General features: G+C 39.5%; 1 long non-coding RNA gene across 2 annotated transcripts; it reads left to right on the forward strand.

Annotated features, from left to right (window-relative positions):
* Nucleotides 1–6,560: 6,560 nt before the first annotated feature.
* On the forward strand, nt 6,561–25,157 carry LOC142101657 (uncharacterized). 2 transcript variants are annotated; one of them, XR_012679105.1, is made up of 4 exons: nt 6,561–6,715; nt 19,144–19,297; nt 22,072–22,212; nt 24,385–25,157. It is a non-coding gene; the product is annotated as an uncharacterized LOC142101657 (long non-coding RNA). The 2 variants fall into 2 exon arrangements; XR_012679106.1 differs by lacking the exon at nt 6,561–6,715 and adding an exon at nt 14,997–15,170.
* The last annotated feature ends 717 nt before the right edge of the window (nt 25,158–25,874 follow it).

Here is a 25,874-nt window from a genome sequence, read left to right on the forward strand (position 1 = left end):
ACACAAAGAGCCAAAAAAGCCAGAGCTTATTCTACAGAAAAATCCTTAAATGAACTGGGCAAAATTATTAGCACCTTTTAGAAATAGTTAGAAATAATTAGATTTGAAGCAGGTTGTGACTTGCTTCACCAAATTGTGAATGCCAACTACGCAATAGTTGTAGGAGAATTAGGCTGCCAACACTAGGCTCCTTTAATGGCACCTAGATCTGTTTACTTCTGGGTAGATGGTATAGCTGCTGCAGTACCTCTTTGTTGTGGGCTGACTGGTACCTCCTGACCGCTTCCTATGGATCAGGACTACTGGGTAGCAGGCAGAGCGTTGACACAGAGACTCTGGGTCAGCTGGGGAACGGATTATAATGTAAACTCTTATCTGTTGGCTACAGGATACAGCAGGTGACAGACAGAATCTTCAAGCAATAATGTTTATTGCCTCAAGGAGACCTTACAAGGACCATTAGACACTAGTTGGAGGCACTGGTAATTATACAGAAGTACAGATGGTATAATACAGTCAAAATACAAATTGCAGCTCTTATATAATCTCTCTGACAAACATGTTGGAAGGGGGTAACCCAGCCCCCTTCCTAACTTGCACCACAAAGAGATATTACATCAGATATTTAGCATCAGGATGGAATATATTATCTAATCTTGGATTTAATAAAGCTCACATGTGATTTCCTAAGTTACTGGCTGTTTGCATTACTGTTTGCATTACTCATGTAGTTCGTCTATCTTTTTAACAGGACAGGATAAAAGGTAACGATCCCCTGCTATATATTCAGGCTAAAATAGTGTTGATCACTGACAGATGAAAAAGGCTTAATTAGCATGGGATTTCCTTCTTCAGACAGCTGAAACAATTTTCCTCTAACATGGCATCAGTACATTTACAATACACAATTCAGTACATTTGCAACTATAAGCATTGGCCCGCTGCGCCACTAAGTGATTATCTAGAAGTACAGATGGTATAATTTAGTTCAAATAAAAATTACAGTTCTTATATATTTATTTGGACACACATGTTGGCAGCGGGTAACCCTGTCCTCTTCCAAGTTGGTACCACAAAGTCTGAGACATCAGCACTGCGCCACTAATACCACGTTCACACTCCTGTCCCGGCTCTGTGTCATGTCACAGAGCATCCCAGCTCATCAGACCCCGAAAAAACTGCACCTTGGACCCATGAAATTCCTGTGTCGACCCCATTCATAGAGGAGCTTTGATTGGCTGACAAGGATGAGGTCATTTAGAGGGGACTTTTTTTGCATACAAAGATGAGGCCAAAGTGGGTGGTAACTGTTCACTGCATTGCTTTAATCATTGCCAACGTTACTATTGTGTAGCCTGGAGTTCCTGGTTAATTGCATTATTTTGCTGTATCATACAGCAAATGAGAGTTTGATGCATCTGCTAACACTGTACTACCTTGCAGTGTCATTTCAGGTGGAGAAAAGCGCAATTTATGGCAAAATGGGAGAATACTCACAGTGCTAGGGTCATGAGTTCCATTCCCAACCATGGCCTTATCTGTGTGGAGATTGTATATTCTCCCGGTATTTCCAGGTGCTCCGGTTTCCTCCCACACTCCAAAAACTTACTAGTAGGTTAATTGGCTGCTATAAAAAAAAATTGACCCTAGTCTCTCTCTCTCTCTCTCTCTCTGTGTGTATGTTAGGGAATTTAGACTGTAAGCTCAAATAAGGCAGAGACTGATGTGAATGAGTTCTCTGTACAGCGCTGCGGAATTAGTGGCGCTATATAAATAAATGGTGATGATGATGATGAATACTCAACGTCATTATTTGCGCAGGAGAAGAGTCAGGTCCAACATTTCCTCCATATTCAAATTAAGCACGACGACTAACCAAAGAATGTAGGCCAGAGACCCCAATTATGGAAAAGCTTTGTGGTCTACTGTGAAAGCTTTTAATTATGAGCAGTGGATGGCACACTTTCGCATGTCACATGGGACATTTCAGTATGTGCTGGACCTTATCACCCCAGCACTTTCTAGACCGACCACAAACTGCAGAAAACCCATTGCACCAAGTAGGAGATTAGCAATTGTGTTGTGGTGGTATGCTGCCCCTGGCGAATACTGTACAATCTCCTGCTTGTTTGGAGTGGGGAAATCCATGGTTTGCACTCTAGTGCATGAAGTCACGAAGACAATGCTGGAAGCCCTTTACCATCGCTTCATCTGGTTGCCTCAAGGACAGCAACTAGATGACACCATCACTGGATTCCTGCGACGTGGATATCCACAGTCTACTGGAGCCATAGATGGAATATACATCCCTATCATTGCCTCCACAGACAACCCTGCAGATCACTACAACCGCAAAGGCTGGCATTCCATTATTCTACAGACCACAACTATTAGTAAGCTTCATTTTTTATTTTAATGCGACTGTGTCTTATGATGTGTATTGTAAAACAAAGCTAAATATATTTTATTTTCAGCTTCACAGATGTCTTAATTGGCTGGCCTGGACGTTCCCATGACGCCAGAGTCCTGGCCAGTTCGGATTTGTACCAGATTGCAGAGGAGAAGCAAGATGGCTACTTGTTCCCTAGAGAGGTAAATATCTATATTTTTATATGATGCTTTTCTCAGCAAGCTAATACATTCATGTATTTTTTGCTATTTGTTTACAGTCCATGTCCATCTGTAGATGTTCAGCTTTCCAAATACAATTCTAAAATATACCAGCATGTGAATTGTGTCCTGTAACCAAAATGTGGCTAGCGTGTATATGTTTTGTGTTTTTTTGTGCAAGGTATTATAGATTGCAAGATCCACAGGTGTAGTGATTGTTGTCAAAGTTCCAATATTCTCGGTAAAGTATTGCAGAATATGTGTGCACTATAGAAAGAGTTGTTAAAAATAAAATTGCGCACACCTATATTCTGCTGTGCATAACATTGAATATTTCAGACAACCACATGAACGTACTTGCACTCACTAATATAAATTGAATCTGTTGTATTGCTTTACAGAAATCCAAGACCGTTAATGGGGGTAGAGATCCCAGTACACATCATTGGGGATGCAGCTTATCGATTGCAGCGGTGGTTAATGAAGGGCTTCACCCAGCACCATCAACTTTCTGTACAAGGCTTTGTAAACTACATTGTACATGGGCGCATACTTAAATTACCCCCTTAACATCAGCGATAATACCATCGCTTTTGTCAGTGACGTCAAGAAGTGGCGCCGGCTACTTCCTGCATTGGGGTTGGTTCAAGTCGGTTTGCACAACAGTCGCCATTGATACTCGTCAGGAGGCGTTCGGGGTCAAGATATCGGGGGTAAGTGTTGTCGTACCCCATCCCTCAGGGTTATGTGGAGCAGCTGGATAGACAGGGTTATGTGGAGCAGCTGGATAGACAGGGTTATGTGGAGCAGCTGGATAGTCAGGGCTATGCAGATAAGTCGGGTACTCCGGGCAATGTGGAGGAATTTGTTGCGGATGATGTGGGGTTTTTAGTGATGTGCCTGAGTTGGTGGAAAATTTTTTGCCCTCTGTTATATAAGGGGTAAGTCCCATCAAGGTGGTATGGAGAGTGTGGTTGAGGTTGTGCAGGCCCTTGCACTCTTGACAACAGGTGATCAAGGAAGGTCATTTGAGATTCTCTATTTTCTCTGCTAATATACTCATGCATACCCATTATTTGCGTAAGGATAGACTTCTGCAGCTCGCACTCATTATCAAAGAAGTGTTAGAGACGTGTGTCTTCTTGCGCCTGCATAGTCATATTCATTTCCTTGAGCTGTTCAACCATTGTTGTGGTCATGGCTATTGTTCTTGTTCCATCTTTGTGAGTTTCTTCTTTTTTTGAGGAACACTGTAAACTAGAAATGAGAAAAACAAGCAAAACACATTAGGGCCAGAAAGGAAGAATGTTGCTGCAAAATGAAATAGCAGTTTTGTAAGCTGATATGTGCTTGAGGCCTCCTCCCTCCTGCACACTAGTTTCACGCTGCAACATATACGTGTTGATGTTTTAATATATATTTATGTTTAGTTTTTTAATGTTAAACTCTTATTTATTAATTTAATTTAGTTTTTTTAATGTTAAAGTTAATAACTTGCTGTTGGAACAAACCGGCTGGGTCTCTGTCGCTGGCAATGGTTATGTTTCGGGCGATGGTTGTGTTGCTGGCGAAGGTTGTGACTCCGCAAATTCATCTAATGACCTATTCATGCTGTCTTCATTCAAAGCAGAAAAGTCCAATTCACCACTTTTTTGCTGCGATTCACCACTAATCAGCAGTGATTAACTGCTTTCAGAAGTTGCACTGTAAGCAAGCAGCTTGAGGAGGACAGTGCTATAGGATTTGCCAGGGCAGAGTTGCCGAACACTGCGTTACACTGCTCATAAAATGACCATTTCATACGGTCAGCACCACTTTTTCTGCGCTTGTGGTCATGCACTTTTGAGTATTATTTTCTTAGTGCCTTCAACTTGTTGACTACCTGCTGCTGGGTGCGCTTGATCCCCCGGTCTGTCAATATTTTAGCAATATTGAAGTACACTGTGGCACCCTTTACAGTGCCAGTTATTTGTTTTTTAATTTCCTCATTTCCTCTAATTGCAAGCAGCTCAAGAACCTCTCCCTCCTGCCAGTGTGCCATGCTTTCTCCACTCCTCTGCAGCATTTCAAAGACATCATGTTCCAGCTTCTCTAATCCCCCCAATCAGCTCCTTTTTGTGAGACCTGGTTGAACAACCCGGGTCGCACTGTTCATACTGGCGGCTACCTGGGACAGACCCAGGAATAGCCCTGCAAAAGTCACAGGTCTACTTCCCAGGTCATCAGACCTGAGCAGATGCAGGGACCCCCATTCACACTGAGTCATGACCGGGGTCGTTGGGGCTCGCCCTGACAATATCCCGGGTTTTTAGTTCACTGTGAACGAGGTATAAATTAAAAAAATTATATAATAAGTTATTTTTGTGTGATTCAGCCACACAGGTGATTCTCCTTCACTTTGAAACTGACCACACCTGTGGTGAGTAGCAGGTGTCTGCAATATAAAAGTCACTCATTAATTGAGCATGAATAGCATGGAGAAAAGAAAGAAAGCCAGAGAATTGTCTGAGGATGTCAGACAATAGTTTGTAGCCAAGCAACAATTGTTTGAATGTTTTACGGAATTATTCTACAATATTATCACAACAAATAAATTGAAATAACTACCAATGTATGTCAAGAACTTTAAAAAGCTTTTCAGGAAGCTTTGAGGAAATAATGCAGAGGGTGACTTCAACAGAACCTGCGGAACTAAGTCACAGTTACTGAAAATGTGGAACTCTTATTAAATAATTTTATGCGACAATGGACTTTACTGTTAACCCTTGGTGAGCTGTGGTGTACCTGAATGGACTGTAGGACTGTATGCCATAGGGGGAATATGGTTCTAGGGATTGTTTTCCAGAGACCTAGATTTTTCCTATTTTACTATACATAATGTTATTATGAAAATTAAGGCCCATGACATTTTAGCCAACCTTTCTGGAAAGGGAAAACTTGATCGAAGATTGCAGCACTGGATTGTTTGAATGGTGGTAAAAGGGGTGGGGCAAGTTTGTCTGTCGTCGATAAAGCCAACAACAGTGAGAGCGACAAAAAAAAATCAGATACCTGCAATCCCGACAAGGCAGAAATATATACTTGGTTATACTCTCTTCCCCTGACGCTACATATTACCAGGGCCGGATTAAGGGAATGGAGGCCCCTGGGCTAAGGGCGCCTCCATTCCCCCGTGAGGCCCCCATTATGAGCCGCCCGCCACCCCCATCCCCCGTGAGGGCCCCTCCCAAAGCGCTTACCTGTCAGTGCAGTCCTTCGTCCCCGGCGCGCTGTATGCTCCTTACTGAGGAGATCTCGCGAGAGTTCACTCGCGAGATCTCCTCAATAAGCAGAGTACTGAGCGCCGGGGACGGAGGACTGGACTGACAGTGCTCAGCAGCATCGATCGGGCTGGGGGCGCCCCCACCCCCGGACCGATCAATAATGCTGCTGCGGACTTTGAAGGGCCCCCTGGATGCCCGAGGCCCCTGGGCTATAGCCCAGTTAGACCTCGGGTTAATCCGGCCCTGCATATTACACTTCAGCAATTTCAATATACAATAATTATGCTTACTCTAATCAGTCCTCAGTTCATCAACACTAATCAGTGTTGTAATCAAGGTCCATAATCAGATATGTAAGTCCATGTATAGTTGCGTGAGTACTCACGTTTGTTTGATATAACCTCCATGGTGTTTAAATAGGTCTGTATTGCAGTATTCTCCTAGGACAGAAATTGTTCTTACCAGCCTTCTCATAAGCCCGTGCTCCAGAGACCACTGACTGTACGCGGTGTTTGCTTACTGGTTACTTGGAACACATATGCGTTCCAACTCCCGAACTTCCGGTTTCAGCATCGGAACTTCTAGTTTTGCGGCAAGTTACATATGAGATTGTTTTCTCCTCAAAAATCTATTCCCTTTTTCTTTTTTTTTAAATCCCCTCCTCTACATGACTTTTGGATACTTTTAAGGCCCATTATTTAGCATAGTGATCTGATACACTATATGTTTCAACCCGTTTGCGTATGTTTCTACAGTGTTCGCTCAATCTAATTTTTAAACTTCTTATAGTGCGGCCAACATACTGTAGTCCGCACGGACATTCCAATACATATATTACTCCTGTAGTATCACACGTGAATTTATCTTTCACAGGGAAAGCCTTTCCATTTGAATTTGACATGAATTCTTCTATTGGTTTTGTATTTTGGATATTAGCGATTTTACATGCTTGACACCTATGACAATGGTAAAAGCCTTTTCTTTTATCGTTCAACCATGTTCCTTCTTTTTTCATTTCTTGTAATGGAATTGCACTTTGTACCAACTCATTCTTTATGTTCTGACTCTTCCTATAGATTACTGTTGATCTATATTGAATTATCCCTTTTAATTTCTCATCTTTTAATAGAATGGGCCAATGTTTCTCTACAATCTTCTTCAATTTGATCGCCTGGTCACTATATTGGGTAATAAATTTCACTCCTTCTAGATCTTTCTTTTTAGCCATCTCTCTATGGCATATCAATAGTTCTTGTCTATATATTTTTTGTATTCTTTTGAATTGTGCATTTACAGTCTCAAGGTTATATCCTCGTTCCAAAAATCTTTCTTGCATATGTCCTGCTTGATTTACATAGACATAGAGTTTTTTGAGCAATTCCTTCTTACTTTCAAACATTGTCCACTTGGAATATTTTCTATCCAATTTCTATGGTGATTACTTGTCGCTAACAGATTATTATTACATCCATCTATGCATATTGGCAATGCAGCCATCGTCTTTGGGTGTATATTACACCCTACACTTATAGTTAAATATCTAAAGAAATAAACAAAGGCAGTTTGATTTCTGTCTCTATAGGTCCCCCTCCACTTGTAGAAAAGAGTAAAAAATTCAGCCGTTATAGACTGTACAATATAAATTGAAATGGACAAAGGCAGTTTGGTTTCTGTCTCTATAGGCCCCCCTCCACTTGTAGAAAATAGTAAAAAATTCAGCCGTTATAGACTGTACAATATAAATTGAAATGGACAAAGCCAGTTTGGGGTCAGTCTGTGTATGACACCCTACCCTAATTGAGAAATTGCCAAAACAGCAGCCTTTCAAGAATGTACGTGATATAGAAATGCCCCAAGTCCCTTTCCTATTTTGGGGTAGATTGCACCCTACACTTATTGTGACAAAATGAGTGTGATAACCCTGTGAGCATTCGGTTTCTCATTTCTCACATAATGTGGATTATAGCAAATACATTTTATAGCCCATGCTTTTGTTCCCTAGATCACCAGACTACAACTGCATTGTCCAATAACATGTGGCTAAGGGGACATTGTAGTTCAGTGTAAATATGTATATTATGTATTGTATATTGATGACTTGCAGTAAGGTTGCTATTCATTGTCTTTAAAGTGAAGCCAGGGGGATTGTGAGTAGGGATCAGGTTGCCATGTGCTGGAGTAGGAAAACTAATTAGTGTCCATTTTTCTCACCAGGCTAGTCCAGACAGGCCATCTAACAGGTGAGGTTCTCTGGAAGGACAGCTCATCTTCACTCCCCTGTCCAACCCCCCTAGTCCAGCACTGACCAATGGTTAAGTAGAATAGACCCAGGGGTTTGCCCAGGGAGGGGAAAGACTGTGGAAATTAGACCTGTGATATAAGAAACAACTCCAGGGGGAAGGGTGTTCATTCTGGGATTTCATTCATGAAGGTGCAAGATCTAGGTTTTGAGTTGTAGTTCTCTGACTAAAGTTGATATATGCAGCTGAGAGAGATCCACGGGTCGTGAAGTCTGGACAGCCAGGTGACTATAATTCCTTAAGCTAGTGGGGTAAGGGACGGATGATGTGGTAAATCTGCCTGGCATTTATTTACTGTGTGTACATAATATTCTAGTGTTGTTTGTATGACAATAAATATATTGTTGTATTTTTATAACTGTATTTTGCCTGAGTGACCATAGGAATCCTAGAAGGTACTGGGTAGACTTCCCTGGCATAGGAAGGCACCAGTGAGTGGCCAGCCAGCGTGAAGTGGGTAGCATTGGGCCAGATATACCCGGTATCTTCACACTTATACTTATACTTATAAGTATACTTATTTTTTATTGGGTGTGTTTTTTTCCCTGATTTAAAAAGACTATGTACTTTTACATAAGCTTTACCAGATGGCGTACAGGGAAGACTACCATCAGGACTGGTGCCAGCACCTGCTTGCTGATTCTGCTCATATGTGGACTGCTTTGAATCCATTTTAATGAGCCCAAACCACTTGTAGTGCAAAATATTGTATAAATACTGCTGCTAAATATGACTTTTGGCAGCCAGAAAATTATTGTTTCACACGGGAATATGGGACAACCCCAAACCACTTGTAGTGCAAAATATTGTATAAATACTGCTGATAAATATGACTTTTGACAGCCAGAAAAATTAGTGTTTCACACTGGGGAATATGGGACACCCCAAAGCACTTATAGTGTAAAAAAATTGTATAGATACTGCTGATAAATATCACTTTTGACAGCCAGGAAAATTAGTGTTTCACACTGGGGAATATGGGACACACCAAAGCACTTGTAGCGCATAATATTGAAAAAAAAAGCCTCCTCTCTTCCTGCTCTAACAATTGCTAATATAATTTGTAATAATAATAGAATTGAATAGATTAGAATTGAAATAATAATACAAAGAATAAGGTGTACAATTATTGCTCTGCCCCTGCTCTAATACAGCATGTGACCTAACCCTGCTCTCTCCCTCTGTCAAATGGCGATGGATTGCGGTGTAGGCAGGTATTTATGCTTTTTTATGATATGTATTTATCGATTTCGATTCCGAATGGGTGGGAGAGTACAGAGCCTGCTCGGTTCGGTACTCGGATAGGCGAAGTTCGGGTGGGTTTGGTTCTCGGGAAACCGAGCCCACCCATCTCTAATTACAATCCACCTCCTTTAAGTACGTTCTTGTTTCAAGTCTACCGTTCTCAACAAAAATCTCTAGATCTAAGTACTGGACTCTCTCATTACTGATGTTGGCTGTAAATTTTAAATTCAATATGTTAGTATTAATAAACTCCACAAATTCTACCAGTTTTTTCTTACCTCCTGACCAAATACACACCACGTCATCTATATATCTTTTCCACTCTACAATATGATGACTGTAAGGATTCATATTGTAGAGTACCATCCAATGTCAACTAAAGGCCCAGAGAGACATAAGAAAGATTGGACTGGACTGGAGTTTGCCAAAATACACCTGTACAAGACAAATTCCTTCTGAAAGAATGTCCTGTGGACAGATGAGATCAAATTAGAGGTTTTTGATAGAGTATCATTCCAATGTTTTTAGAAAGCAAATTGAAAAGAATACCTTCTCTACAGTAAAACACGGAGGAGGTTAAGCAATGTTTTAGAGTTCCTATGCTGCACTGGGTTTCTCAAATGTATGCATGGCATCATGAAAATCTGGAGATTTCCTGACCATTTTGGAGGGCAAAGTTGAAACCAATGTCAGAAAGCTGAGTCTCCATCGAAGGTCATGGGTCTTTGAGCAGAACAATGTCTCTAAACACACTTCAAAATGCACCCAGGGATGGTTCAACATAAGATGTTGCAATAAGTCCAGATCTAAATTTAATAGAGCATCTGTGGGGATATCTGAAAACAGCTGCTGGGAGAAGGCACCCTTTAATTCTGGGAGAACTGAAGCAATTTGCACAAGAAGAGTTGACCAAAATGCCAGTAGAGAGGTGCAGAAAGCTCATCCATGGCTATAGGAAACTGTTGATTGCAGTTATTTTGACCAGAGGCTGTGCTTCCAAACATTAAGTCTAGGGTGGCAATAATTTTTTTAGTATCATTTATTTTAATTTTCTGATTTAAAATCATATACAGTATTAAATTCAAAATCAAAATTGTTTTTGATTCTGAATTTAACTCTGTATATTAACAGGAGATATAATTCCTATACAGAACCTATGGCTCCGGGTCGTTTTTCACCATTAGCAGCCGCCTTTCCTGGAAACACACTTTTCACTGGTACTCGGATGCCCCCAGGACTTGATCCCAGTAGTGTATAGTTGTCAATAGCCCTGAGTGAGGTAGAGTCAGGAAAACTTACAGAATTGGAGCAAACCTTAGACAAAACCAAACAGACAGATCACAAAAGAGGATAGTCAACAGGCAAGCTGGGTCTGAGGGCAGGAAAGGTACACAAGGTCAATAAACAGGCGGATAGTTCAAGGGCAGGCAGAGAGCCAAAAGCAGTAAACATAGCCAAGGTCAAACACACTGAAACCAGCAGAAGATATACCAATTGATCTTGGACAAAGATAGAGGAACTAGCCTAGGTAAACCTAACTCCAGCAAGGAAAATATGGCAATGAGTGTATTTATTGCTTGCTCTTATTGCTACACACTTTCATCTAAGTGTTCTTGGCTTCTCTCAAGTCACTGTTCTACAGTATACTGTACACTCCCTCCTTGCTATATACCCTGTTCCCTGCTGCTTTGCTCCACATTTAGCATCACTAGAAATGGATGTGTTCAGGAGCTAGTTCAATCGCCGTAGAAAAAACAGTTTGTTTAAGGTGGTGCACTGAGTTGTACTTTTTTAATCTTTTAAGATTATGAATAAACGTTGTCACGCACCAGACTCTCAAGTACTGTTATCTACTCCTTTGCTGTCTTTCTAAGCTGTTCCTGTGGTCTGCAGGCTCTGCTTGCCTCAGATCTCTCTGCAAGATGTTGCTCAGTCTGTCTCCCGCTCAATGCAAAGCCTGGTGAATTGGCTTGTGAGCCAGGAATCCGCACAGAGACAAATCATGCAGCTTCTTCAAAAATTTTCCTCTCGCCTGGATAGCATTCAATCTACTCTCAGCTGTTCAGGTGACTCTTCTGATCCTACACAAGCTCCACCTGTTCAATTTGCAGCCATTGCTCCTTGCTTCAACTGCCAACTCCTACCAAGTTCGATGGTGATCCAAAACTGTGCAGAGGGTTTCTGAATCAATGTGAAATCAATTTTGCGCTTCAATCCAGCAATTTCCCTATGGAGAAAGCAAAAGTCTCGTATATTATCGGGACAGGCATTAGCCTGGGCATCTCCACCATGGTCAATGAGCAAATTTAGAATTCGCTGTATGGAAACTTAGAAGTGATGGTATGGAAAATGTAAGTGAATGAAATTTGATATTTATAATCAAAGGAGTAATGGTATGTATGTTGACTACTGTGTACACATATATCCAAGGTCAGCGCAAAGATTTGTGTTAAGCTGTTTTTATACCCAGAACTGTATAGGTAATATCCACTGTGACTAATGGAAAGACGGTTTCCCTATCAGCATAGAAAGTGGTTCTTCACTGTAAAGGTAGTCAGACTATGGAATTTTCTAATAGGAGAATTACATATGACCAATATGTTAACTGGAATTAAAAATGGATTAGTTGATTTTCTTACAAGAAATTGTGGGCCTGATTCAGACTGAAACGAACACCCGTTTGCATAAAGTTTTATTTCATTTTTTCATACATCACATGCTCAGAAAGTGAAACTACACAACTATGGCTATTTAGACCTGCAGCTTTTGACACTGACTACCCTGGAGGGAAGGAGATTTCTAACATAAGAAAAGTACAGTAAGCAGGGCCGGTGCTAGGGTCCACGGTGCCCTAGGCATTTTTAAAAAAGCGACGCCCCCCCCCCCCCCCCCCCGCAAAAATCGCCGCCCCCCCCGCAAAAATCGCCGCCCTCCTCCCTCCTCCCTCCTCTCCTTACCTTGTCTCACCACCGCCGCCTCTCTGCTCCGCCTCCTCCCCTCCACTCACTGACACCGCCCCATCTCCGTCCATCTGAATGCTGTGCGGCGGCCGTGACAGGTATGGTCAGCGGTCGCCGCACAGTTTTAAAGTATTTTAGAATACTGTGGCGCCCTCCAGGCGCCCTCCAGAGCCCTAGGCAAGTGCCTAACCTTGCCTAATGGGAGCGCCGGGCCTGACAGTAAGGGTGTATTCTCGCAATTGCTTACAGATTCCAGTCTCCAGTTTACAGCAATTGTGTTTGATTACAGTTGTATCATTTGCAAAACCACATGGGTGGTGTAAGTACATAAGGATGATGATGACGGAGCTAGTATTATTTCCATGGCTCCTATTGGGTGATTGGCAAATCACCTCTACAGGTGACACCACTGCAATAACCTGGATCACCTACATAAGATGACTAAGCACACACTGGTTTGTGACATTTTGTTACTTTTATGAGCAATACTTTTCTATACAGGAGGTATAAAATGTTTTTCTTTGTTCAAATTTTAGTACGCATGTGTCTCGCTGACTCCCTGTCTGAAAGCACAGAACCTTACAATAATCAAACTGCAAACATATTTTTGCAAAAAAAATAGGGATTATATGTAATGTATACATTAGTTATTTATTTCAAAATAACAGCTGAAATGTTTGCTTAGTTCCCTGTTATTTTGAATTTCCCGCCAAAGGACAATATAGTTATTGTATGTATTTGTTGAATTACAATTAAAGAAAAACTATAAGGTATCTGTTATTTAGAAACACCATCAAAGTAAGTGACAATATAGTGATTATATGGGTTTTTAAATTACAATTAAAAAAGCGCAAAGTGACACTATAGCAAATAGACACATATGTTAACTATATCACACACACACTAATAAAATTATGGCATATGTACGTCTTATGTTTGTTGATATTTTTTTTTTTCCTCTCCAGCAAATCACCATTTCATTGGAAGGTGTCTCATGTAGTTGATATTAAATTATATTTCTGTAATCGAATGTCAAACATATTTCTGTACTGAAATCCCATTCCCACAAAATATTACATAATGGAAACATGTAGCCCAGCAGTCAGCATCACCTCTGAAGGCAGCAACTTCCATAACATTGCTGGCCTAGGGACCATGTCTTCAGGCTACGTGTCAGCATTTTTGGGATGTTGGGTGCTAAGGTGCTAAGCATCTATATGCTTCCACATCAAGTCATTCTAGACACTCTTGTTATTGTGCAAAGTGATCTTGAGCCTATGGTCAACATCTGATCATCAATTCCACCGCTGACTAAATTGGTGTCTGTGTTACATTCTTGTGCCTCTGGGTCATTCCAGAGCACAGTCGGTGTTGTCCCAGCAATCCTTTAGTCATGTACAGAAGGTGGTGCTGCACGCTTTCCTATTGCGCATCAATCAGATAATTATTGTAGGATGAGGAGTCTCTTGTGCACATCAAACAACAATTCTTACAGTTTGCTGGGTTTCCACACGTTATAGACGTAGTCACAAATCGTCTTGATACCAAAGGGAAGAAATTAATCTATTTTTCGCAATCGAAAACCACAACATGGTTGCCAAATTCCCAGGCAGCACCCATGGTTCATTTGTTATGAGGCAATCAGGCATATGGTGTAGACTAACCCAAAGGAGAAGATGATGCAAGGACATTGGGTAATTATGTTGACAAACATATTGCGCACCTACTTGAAAAATATCTAACATTTAAGTCAGATAACATTTGATAAATAGGAATCTTTAAGGTCCCTGTACTAGCCAAATTTTGATATAACACCAAAGTGCCTATAATTTATTTTACAAGTCCATATCTGATTTTAAAATTTGCCTTTATGTGCTAAGAATTTTGCGGACCTGACAGGTTATTTAATTATAACCGTATAATGTTGCCATCCTGATGTAGTGTTTAGTGTTCATTATAGGAAACCTATAACATTTTCGCCCTTGGCTCCTCACTCCCATATTACATCCGCACACAGAGCAAGAAATTGCATACAATTATGTTTATACCTCTACCAGGTTGATTATAGACATTTTAAAAGCCCAATTCCATTATCTTGACTGGTATGGTGAAGGCCTTATGTATGTGCCAGAAATTGTGTGCACGAATATTGCTCTGTGTGTGATTTTTCATAACATCCTCGGGAGGAAAAACCTGAGGTTGTAGTTCTAGAGGCAGAAGTTAATTGGCCGGATTTGCCGAAGTCACAGGAATATTTTTGCTTTAAAATCTATGTGCTGAATCATTATTTTACAAGTATGTTTTGTATCTATTTTTTAAAATTCATTTAAGCAACCTTGGACACAGCAAAAATGCAACATTTCAAAAGCAAATGCCAAGCACAAATTTTATTTTAATTTCCAAAATAGCATAGTAGAAATTTATACTAGCCAACAAAGTCATAAATCATTTATTTTTGTGCCTAAATAAATGTAAACGGGACACAAAAAAAAAGTTATGGAATCACATTAAGTTTTTTTTTAATCTTTGCCCAAAAGGTCAATGTTTTTAGAGTTAGAACGCAAGTGCCTCCAAGGAACCTAAGCAGGTGATAATGGTCTCCCAGAGGCAGGTGATAACATCTCTTAATCCTTATGCCTAGGTTCCCCTGAAGGATTTGTTTCAATAAACCCTGGGGTAACAGGTTGCAGCTGAGAAGGGTCTGATGCCTGGGCTGCTGCAATCACCTCTAAGACTGGTCTAAAGATAATATGAAGAGCAAATTGAGAGAAAAACAGAGACCAGTGGGATTGGTGAATATTCAAACATTGAGCAGATTGGAGGTACAGCGGATTTATCTGATCAGTAAAGATGGTTAGAGGAAAGCAAGAACCTTCAAGCAGATATCTCTATTCAGCAAGAGCGAGTTTAATGGCCAGAAGTTCCTTATCTTGTATAATTTATTTTCACTGAAAGGAATTTTTGAGAAAAAAAAATGAAGGGTGCAATCTTCCCGTGAAAGATCTTTGGGAAAGACCACTTCCTACACTGACTGAATAGGCATCCACTTCTAAAAAGCAGGGCATACCAGTGTCTGGTTGTTGCTAAAGAGAATGCCACTTTCTGAAAGAAATGTTTCCGATACGGCTTTGGTCTAATTTGTAAGCTGAGAAATACTTGGATAATGAGTTGTGGCCATTCCAAGATGGTACAAACTTTTTCTGGGTCCATTTGTAGATCAGAGCCAGAGACAATAAACCAGAAAAATGGCATTTTAATAAGTTTGAAGGAACTCTTCTGTCACACACCGGCCCCGTGGACGAGTGCCAGCGTTGTTACCTCTGTCTCATAAACAGTGACAACGGTATATTGGATCCAGTGTTTTAGTCTTAGTTTCCATCTGGTTCTATTCTACACATGTGTCAATCATTCTCTCATTACCTCCCACTCGCTCCTATTGGCCTTGATGCTTTTGGAGCACTATTTAGACCTCTCAGTTCCTGCTCTCTGGATCATGTTCTTCAAGTTACTTACTCATGTCAGGATTGGGCTCTCCTCGTGTGACTCATGGTTGCTGTGCATCATTGCTTCAAGATCTGCTGTGTTTAATCTCTGGTGCCTTTGATGGAACTCTCGCCTTATCATGTCTCCACTGCTGCATTCAGTGTCTCATCTACAGCTTCATTCATTGGACTTCTCCGCTTTACTATTGTAACTCCAAAGTTCACTAGGAACCTCCTACACCTGCTGCTTTGAACTACCAGCTAAACGGATCAGCTAAGTCTTCATTATTGCTGTTTCTACTGAACTGTTGTTGTATCAGTAAATCAACTACTGTTACCTGAGTTACTCTTTAAACGGATTAGCTAAGTCTTCATTATTGCTGTTTCACTGAACTGCTGCTGTATCAGTACTCAATTGCTGTCACCTGTGTTACCACTTAAATGGATCAACCAAGCCTTTCATTATTGCTGTTTCTACTGAACTGTTGCTGCAATCCAACTGTGGTTGTTTGAGTTTGTTATCATTTCCGTTTCTACTAAACCGTTGCCGTACCAGCTATTCTTCTACCGTAGTCCTGAGTTACCACTTAAAGGGATCAACTAGTTCTTCAACATATCTGTGTCTATTGAATTGCTGCTGTACCAGTAACTCATCTGCGGTTGCTCTGGGTTACCATCTAAATGGATCAGCTTGTTCTTCATCACATTTGACTCTATTGAACTGTTGTTGTACCAGAAATTCATCTGCGGTTGCTCTGGGTTACCATCTAAACAGATCAGCTTGTTCTTCATCACATTTGTTTCTATTGAACTGTCGCTGTATCAGTAATTCATCTGCTGTTGCTCTAAGTTACCATCTAAATGGATCAGCTTGTTCTTCATCACATTTGTTTCTATTGAGCTGTCGCTGTATCAGTAATTCATCTGCCGTTGCACTCAGTTACCATCTAAACAGATCAGCTTGTTCTTCATCACATTTGTTTCTATTGAACTGTCGCTGTATCTGCGGTTCTGCTGTTGTTGCTCTGAGTTACCAGCTGAACAGATCTACTGGTTCTTCATCGATACTGTTTATATTGGATTGCTCTTCTCAACAAATCAACTAACTTCCTCATTGTTATTGTCTTCAGTGAACTTTACCTGTTATTGTCATATTCCTTCCATATCTGACTCCACCTATATTCCTGCATCACTCGTTCTGGGAACCGCGACCTGCAGTAATAGGTGTGTCTAAGCCCATGCCCTCTCCTAGGGTCATGGTGAAAAACACCTACCATTAGACTCCGCGCCCCAGTTCGAGCATCTGTCATCTGCAGGTATACATGACTCACTAAATTCTCCAGATTTCATGACATCTTCTCTAGTTTGCAGTAGAGTTGATGTTTGCGTAGCCGAAACAGGACCTGAGAAAGGTGGTGAGAAACAAGATCTTTTGAAAAATATCAAAATGCCATACAAATAGACAACCACACAGGAAAAGTAGATCTCTGCGGTTTTCATTAACAAAGCCCTGGAAGACTGCTGGAGCATTGCAGAAGCCGAAGGACATCACTAAATACTCGTAGTAGCCATCTCTAGTATTAAACGCAGTTTTCCAACCATATCCCTTTCAGATATGAATCAAATTGTAGGCATCACGAAGATTAAGTTTAGTGAAGATTTTGACTCCTTTGATGCCATCTAATAATTCAGTAATGTGAGGAATAGGGTAGGTCTTCTTCACAAAGAAGAAGCGAGCCCTGGCTGGTGAAAATGCAGGTCTAATGAATCCTCACTGTAAATTGTCTTTGACAATGGCTTGAGTCTCTGCTAGGGGGAGTGGATAAACAAGTTCCCGTGGAGGGGTTTTTCCAGGAAGAAGATCAATGGGGCAGTTGTTTACTGGATGAGGCAGCAAAGTCTCAGGCTATTGTATGTTTAAAACATCCTCAAAATTGAATATTGTGTAAGAAGGGAAGAAGTAGCAGCTGTAGTCTGGGTAGGTAACACTTGAAGAGGACAAACTTTTTGCAAGCAGCGAGACATACACGAAGGACCCTATGCTTATAACTGGGTATAAGACCAATCCAGATGAGGAGAGTATAGTTGGAGCCAAGGGAGACCGAGAATAGTAGGACTGGTGGTACAAGGTAAAACAAGAAAGGATATCTGTTTCAGGTGTAAGGCCCCTACTTGAAGAGTTAAAGGATAAGTACGATGACTAATAGTACCACTAGATAAATGACTGCTAACAATGACTGTAAGGACCGCACGGGCCTCCAGAAGTGACGTTGGAAGAGACAACTGGTTCACAAGAGTGGTGGAGATAAAATTTCCTGCTGCTCCAGAATTGATTAAAGCTGAAGTGGTCTGCAACCCAGAAGGACAATAGAAGATAACCGAGATGGAACAAATGTTTGGACTGAGAGATGTAGGAGAGTGCTTGGAGAAACCTAACCTGACCTCTCCTGAACAGGTTAGGACCTGGCGTTTCCCGAACGCTTGGAGCAAGCCACAAGGAGATGTACAGACTCAGCACAATAAAGACACAGATCATTCTTCAGTGTCCTTTCTCATTCATCAGCAGAGAGTCGGAAACTACCAAGCTGCATAGGTTCTTCAGGGATAACATGTGTTTGGAACCATGGATTCTTTTTATAGGGAATTTTCTCAAAAACGGATGTCCACTTGATTAGACAGAGAGATCAAGTTGTCAAGGGAGGCTAATTTATCTTTAGTGCGATCCGACAACCCTTGCCAAAATGCTGCCACCGAAGCTTCATTATTCCATTGTATTTCTGAAGAAAGAGTGCAGAATTGATACAGGATACCAGGATAAAGATGCAAGAAACTGAATTCCAGGATCCACAAGAAACACAGAAGTATACAGGAACAGAAACAATTAAAATGATCCAAACATGAAAATCTGGCACTATATTGCCAGAACTGGTGCCTTAAATATTTCAGAGGATAAGGGGAAGTGAAAGGCAATAAGCCAATGGGAGAGAAAGGAAAATTACAAAAGACAGGTGTGTAAATGCTTCTTGGACAGAGAATATGACCATACAGAAGATCTGAATGAGTATTTTTTAAGACTGGTTGAATATTTATTTATATTGCATTTTTATTCCATTTTAATGTAGACACAGTTAGCACCTGTTTTAGATCTTCATGTCCTCAAATGTAAATACATAACTGAACAATTCATATCAAAATATTGTGTTATACAGCTATGTAGTTTTAAAATAACATCAAAACAAATAATAAAATAATCACTTTTTTTTTTGCTTCCATTTTTCATTAGATTGCAGGGGCCGCCATTACAGGAATCAGGAGATCCCTGTGGAGGAGATAGCCCCACAGGAGGAGGCGATCCAGCAGCAGTAAATGGACCATGAGGAGTAGGCCCTGCATGCGGAGGGGCGAATCCAAGAGGAAGTTGAACGGCCTAGCAGCAGGTCAGAGTCCAATGCAGAACAATGTACATATATTTCCAAATTTGTATTGTTGTGTTTTTGTCTGTGGATTTAATTCTTAAGTCTCACTCAACATTGCCTTAGTCAAGTACTGGTAATATGTAGATGTTTGCATTAAATGCATTCAGCATAGCGATACAGTCATTTACCCCCACCAATTGCACACCAGAAGCTACAAATCAGTTAAATATATTATTATTACTATAAAATTATATTGCAGCTGCACACTCTGTAGATGTTGACAAATGTCTCCAAACACATTAATAGCAAATTAATATACTTAATAATTAAGATCCTAAACTGTCTTAAAAAGTATGACCCACCAACCATTCCCGTGTATCAAAAGGATGTATATTTCATGTATCTGAGATGTAATAGTGCCTTGAGTTATAATTATGGTTATAACTTTTTTCACTTTACTTACAGCTGTTCATGCTCAAGGGCTGCCTGGAGCAAGACAATATCATCTGCAGCAACAGTTATCTTGTTTTAAAATGTGAAATGACCTTTGTGAGCTAAAGGACGACTTTGTCAATAATATTGAATTTTCGTTTCTATTTTTTATGTTAATATATTTATTTATTTTTTGTCCCTTTTTTTCACATTTATAACAAAAACATAAAATTATTTATAAAAAAATGATGTGTATTTATTTATTTATATATAATAATGTTAATTATTTGTGAAAAATTATGTGATTAGGGTTTATTATCTTACATTTGAATGATCAAAGGTCTCTGAAGCTAGAGTTAGAATGAGTTAATTGCTAAGAGCCATTTGTGTGAATTGAATACGGTTGGTAATTGAACAATCATGCATACATGGGTTCTGCTTTGAATTGAGGGTAAATACACTGATGGTAAAAGTAGTGTATTTACTTCAATTCAGACTTCCGTTTGCATGTGTGTATCTGAATACAGTAGGAAATATGCTTTGTTTACACTGAACATAACAGTTGCATGGTTCCACCCTTAATCAGATCTGAGCATATCTGCAGGTACTTTCTAGTCTGAATACGGATGGAAATACAGATTTTTGTGTGCATTCTTTTTTGGACACAAGATATATATCTTTTTTGCATTCCACTCTGAATCACGTCCTGTATCTCTAGTTATATATATAACATTATGTTATTGGGGTGATTAATCCAGAGCATTAATATGATTGTCATTAATGAGATTTTTTTTCCACTGTAATAATAAATTAGCACTGCCCCACTGAGGTTCTGTTCTTGCATTCCTCTAGATCAGTGTTTCTTAACTTCAGTCCTCACGTCCCTCAACAGCTCATTTTTGTGGATTTCGGTCTGTGGAAACAGGTGGGATAATTACTGACCCAGCCAAGTAGACTAAGTCACTTGTGTATGATTAACAGAATTCTGAAAACATAAGTTGTTGGGTGGGTGAGGACTGGAGTTAAAAAACACTGCTCTAGATCAGTCTTGGCTAACCTGTGACACTCCAGGTGTTGTGAAACTACAAGTTCCAGCATACCCTTCCAGCAATAAGTTGTTATATATTGGCAAAGCATGCTGGGACTTGTAGTTTCACAACACCTGGAGTGTCATAGGTTAGCCAACACTGCTCTAGATCAACACATGTAGAAGCTGGAGCAGGATAAACTTGATGTATTTATGTTCAACGTTACTAACTGTGTAACTTTTCTGACATTACAACATGAAGTCATACTATCAATCATACTTGCCTACTTTTGGCAAGTTGTATCCGGGAGAGGGGCGTGTCTAGAGGGTGGGAGGGGCGTGTCTAGAGGGTGGGGGGGGGCATGGCAAAACACGTCATTTGCCATTTTTGCCAAAATGACGCGATACACCGGGAATTGCGTCATTTTAGCACCGCAATTGCGGGATGCGGGAGATGTGCCAGCTCTCCCGGGACTCCGAGAGACCAACCCGGATTTCGGGAGTCTCCCGGACATTCCGGGAGAGTTGGCAAGTATGCTATCAATAGATTCTGGGTGATAGTCATGAAGAACTATGCTTGGTAACCATTGTGCTATAATGCCATTAATCAAAAAAATGTTATAGAAAATGAAGCAAAATGCAACACAAGTTGCATAAAAATAATGATGGCATATATTATAATAGCAGATGATTTATTAAAACAGATTCATTTTTAAAATTGCTTCAAATAACGTTTTTCTTATGTGAAACTTATTTTGATACACAGTCTGCATTTCTTATCTTTATGAATATTATGATATTTTTATGAATATATACACTATACATAAGCTAGTATGTTTATCTTCCTTTTTACAATAAATAAAATTGTATTGGAAATGTGCAATTGGGTGACAATAGCATGCATAATAGCATGCAACTGTAATTTATCAAAGCTTTTGTTCAGTAAATTATAAAAAGACAACCTCTATCAACATTTATGAAAAATCAGAGGCTAAAATCAAAGTTCTCTTTAGGGAGAATTGGCAGTAGGGAGTCAACAGGTTGTCCCAGGGTAGAATGTATGGCAATAATATAACACTAACATCCAATATTGATATGTGGTTGGAGATTTCTTTACCTTTTATATGCAATATCTCTGATACATGTCTATGATCATAGTGTACAGTAGACTTGAAAATATAGTAGTTAGATTAATCAGTTAAAATTAAATGCATACAGTACAACTGTTAAGTCACCTTTTAGCCTCCCAATGACAAATGTTTGCTAATTATCAATTAATTATTTGGCACAGATAAACAAAAAAATAATGTATTAACACACATATAATTGTTTGCAGACTGGCAGATGGCTTCCCTAGTCCTGTTGTTTTGCGCCACACTTATTTCTGGCCTTTGGTTCGTAGCTTGTGTGCTGTGGATTTGTCAAGTAAAACAGCCTTTGAAATTCCGCAATATGTCGTTTCTGCTTCTTGTATCAGGTAAGGCACTGGATGTAGAACATAGACTGGGGAAACTTGTTGGCACAAGGAGAGTGTATGCAAGCGTTAGAGACAGTCTGAAAAAGTATGGCTGTAGAATAATGCATTACCCTAGAACTGGAACCAGATTTACATTTTTGTACCCATTGGCTAATCTTATAGTGCTGCCTGACCCTTTGTAAATATAAACATCTATTTTTTTGGGGCAGATTCAATTGCCAGTGATGGCGCATGAACATCACCTTAATGTCTGGCTACACACATTTCCAGTAATTAAGGTAGGAATCTCCGCTTGTTTCTCCTTGCACCTCTATGGAGTGTGAGGAAAAATGAGCAGAGATTTCTGCCATAACATCAGCGAGGTGTCTCTGGAATGTCTGCGGAGACACTTTGCACCGAATTGGATATACCCCTTAATATACATTTATGGAACAGATACTGTGAAAACATGAAGAACATATTATGGCCTTATACAAATCTGGGCATGCTTAGTGTAAGGCCTCTCTCACTCTTTCATATACTTCTTTTCCTTCCTTGTTTGTTTTTTTCTTTATTTACAGTGGGAATTTCCAACTTTTTCTGGCATTCACTAAAGAGGTTATTCTGGGTAAACAGAATAGGGGTTAGTAGTAAAATAAAGGATGTCTTGATTTGATTGTGCCCAGACTCAGTTTAAGTTATAAAGATTAAGGTTTCTAAAGATTAAGTAACCACTTTGCCAATTTTTTTTTTATTTTTTAACTGAAATAAAGTTTATTGAATTTTCTAAGATAATTGCAAAGGATACAAAAAAAAAAAAGAAATAGGGAAAGGGTAGGACATAAAGGGGAAAGGGGTACATAGTGGGGACGAAACACAACAATATGTCATAAAACACCAGCAATCTAGACATGTATCACTTTGTAGTATTTAAATATAATTATAGTCAGTTGACAAGTAAAACTAAAGATTGGCACTCTAAACATAAGTCACTTTAACTTTACAATACGGAGACTAGTCCATTCCATCCTTGTACCTAGGCCCAAAAGCAAATATTTCTTAAATCAAGGCAGGAGACACTGAGTCGGAGATATCCAGCCTATGGGGGGACTGGGATGGGGCCCCACCTCCGTCTGTGACGTAATTATGCCAGCTACGCCATTTTACTAATGCACTTTGCCAATTTTTGTAATTCTGTTGATGGTAGTTGATTTGAGAGGCCATACATTGATTTTTTAACAAAACTGTGACAGCAAATGCATATTTACTTATGGAGATCAATAGTACCAGTATATCATAGTGGCACTTCTAAATTATGCTTAAGAAAATACACAGCACCAGTGACTACGATCTGAGCAGGGTTGTAATACTTTGATATGTATATTTCTACTTACTGAGTCTCTTTTCCCTCTTGATTCCCTGACTTAATATTTTTAAGATGTCTTAGGGGTATATTTACTAAACTGCATGTTTGAAAAAGTGGAGATGTTACCTATAGCAACCAATCAGATTCTAGCTGTCATTTTGTAAAATGTACTAAATAAGTGATAACTAGAATCTGATTGGTTGCTATAGGCAACATCTCCACTTTTTCAAACACGCAGCTTAGTAAATATACCCCTTAGACTAGAGTCACTGCAATTTATTGTATTTAATCCTGCTTGTTAGGGATATCCAAACTTTTGAACTTGGTGGGGATAGACCAACCTGTAGCCAAACTGATCATTGGAATGTTCCCAACAACACAGACTATTGAATTTGATGGATGTTTCTGTTCTGCTTTTGTTGGCAGCAGTGACCTGTTGATATGTCTGGCTGAATGAGGACATGGCTGCATATAAGAGGACATTGTCATTATGTAAGAAGGGGCATAGACACAAGCAGGATCTCTCAACAGTCCAAAGTAATGTTGTGAGGTTTCTAAATTAATTGCAATTCTTGTGATGTCAAACACATGCATAGGGAATAAAGGTCATATATCCATATATACATTTCTTGAATACGCAAATGATGTATCAGTAAAAATGCTGATTTGAGAGGATAGTTTGGTGAAAATATAACTATTGCCAATGGTTTGATTGAAATAAACCCTGAAAATTCATTCAACTCACGTTACTCTTTAAATTCAAATTTATTTTTGTTTTATATGTTGCCTATATCATCTTCCTGTTTTTTCTTCTTTTCTCTCCTTAGTTCTATTGCAGACCAGTGCTCTCCTGCTATTTTCTCTAAAATTCCTGTCAGCGCCATTCCTTCCTCTCTCTTCCCAGTTCAGCTGGGGCTATGGGCTTGGCTGGGGGTCCTGCATCTTCATGCTGGGTGGAGCTGTGATAAGCTGCATGAGAACTGATTTCTCAAAGGAATGACCAACATTATGTTTTCATCTGTGATTGAAGCAGAATAATGCTACATATGGTAGGGACAATAAAGTAACTTATTGCATATTAGCAAATTGATGTGGATATTAAGGGATTCATTTAGAGGTGGCCACATTTGTGCTCTGAACGTCCGTAGAACAAGGCACATAATTAAGTATATATGTTAAGTTGGATGTATCTCACCATGCGTCCAGCTCAAAAACAGTAGTATTTGCGCCAGACCTACATCAGGTATTCAAGTGTGTATACTACTAATACTAATACTAAACAATATTATAATGTAATAAAATGTCATATACACATAAGAGAATATTGTCTTGACAGTTATTAATAAATTCAAAAGTTGCATTTCCTATATAATATGTAATTTAATCCAAACAACTCAATCTCTCACTTTCTCCTTTAAAAATCAAATGGAAATTTTCTTTCTTGTATTAGTCCAAACTTAAATGCCAATTAAGATGGCCCCAAATTGGTATAATATAGTCATGACGCTAATGAGTTAAGTATGAGGGGTCAATACACAAGCGGCCAATCAGAATTCACTACACTAGATAATGCTGCTTTTAGTCAGTCTTTGCACCAGCCCTCCAGTACAAGCATAAGGGGATGAAAGTCAATGATACGTATATATATATATATATATATATATATATATATATATATATATACACATGTATGCACATTTTTTGGTCCGCATGCATTATACGGAAATGCATATTTTACACACAACAAGAAAAGATGTATGTTCACCTCAAAATGAGCTCCAGATGTGTTGAGGTATAATAAATAATAAAGCGGAGGTCTTTATATTTACTCTATGGATATGGGTAGAGTGCTAATAAAACAAACCACAACAGGGCATGAATTCTGTATGATACACAATATGCACTAATACAGTGTTTCTCAATTCAACTGCTCAAGTGGCCCTAACTGTTTAGGTTGTAAGGATACCCATGCTTGAATACAGGTGATTTAATTAGTGCCTCATTCATTTTCATTCAACTAACTGTGCCACAAGCATGTGTATCCTCAAATCCTGAACTGTTAGGTGGGCTTAAGGACTGGATTTGTGAGCCACTGCACTAATACATGATTACATTGCAGCAATATCTTGCTAGAATTTCAAATACAGTTTTAAAGTTATCTATGGGTTGTAATATTAAAGTTTCTGATGCTTCTCTAGACAAAATATTCTACAATATACAAAAAAACAGCTTCTCTGTAAACTGACAATAATAAATTATAATTTATTTTTACAAAGCTAAACATGTTGCTGCTTTATTACTCACAGTCTATAGCAAT

Source organism: Mixophyes fleayi, chromosome 9 (genome assembly GCF_038048845.1).
Source record: "Mixophyes fleayi isolate aMixFle1 chromosome 9, aMixFle1.hap1, whole genome shotgun sequence".
Classification (NCBI taxonomy): Eukaryota; Metazoa; Chordata; class Amphibia; order Anura; family Limnodynastidae; genus Mixophyes; species Mixophyes fleayi.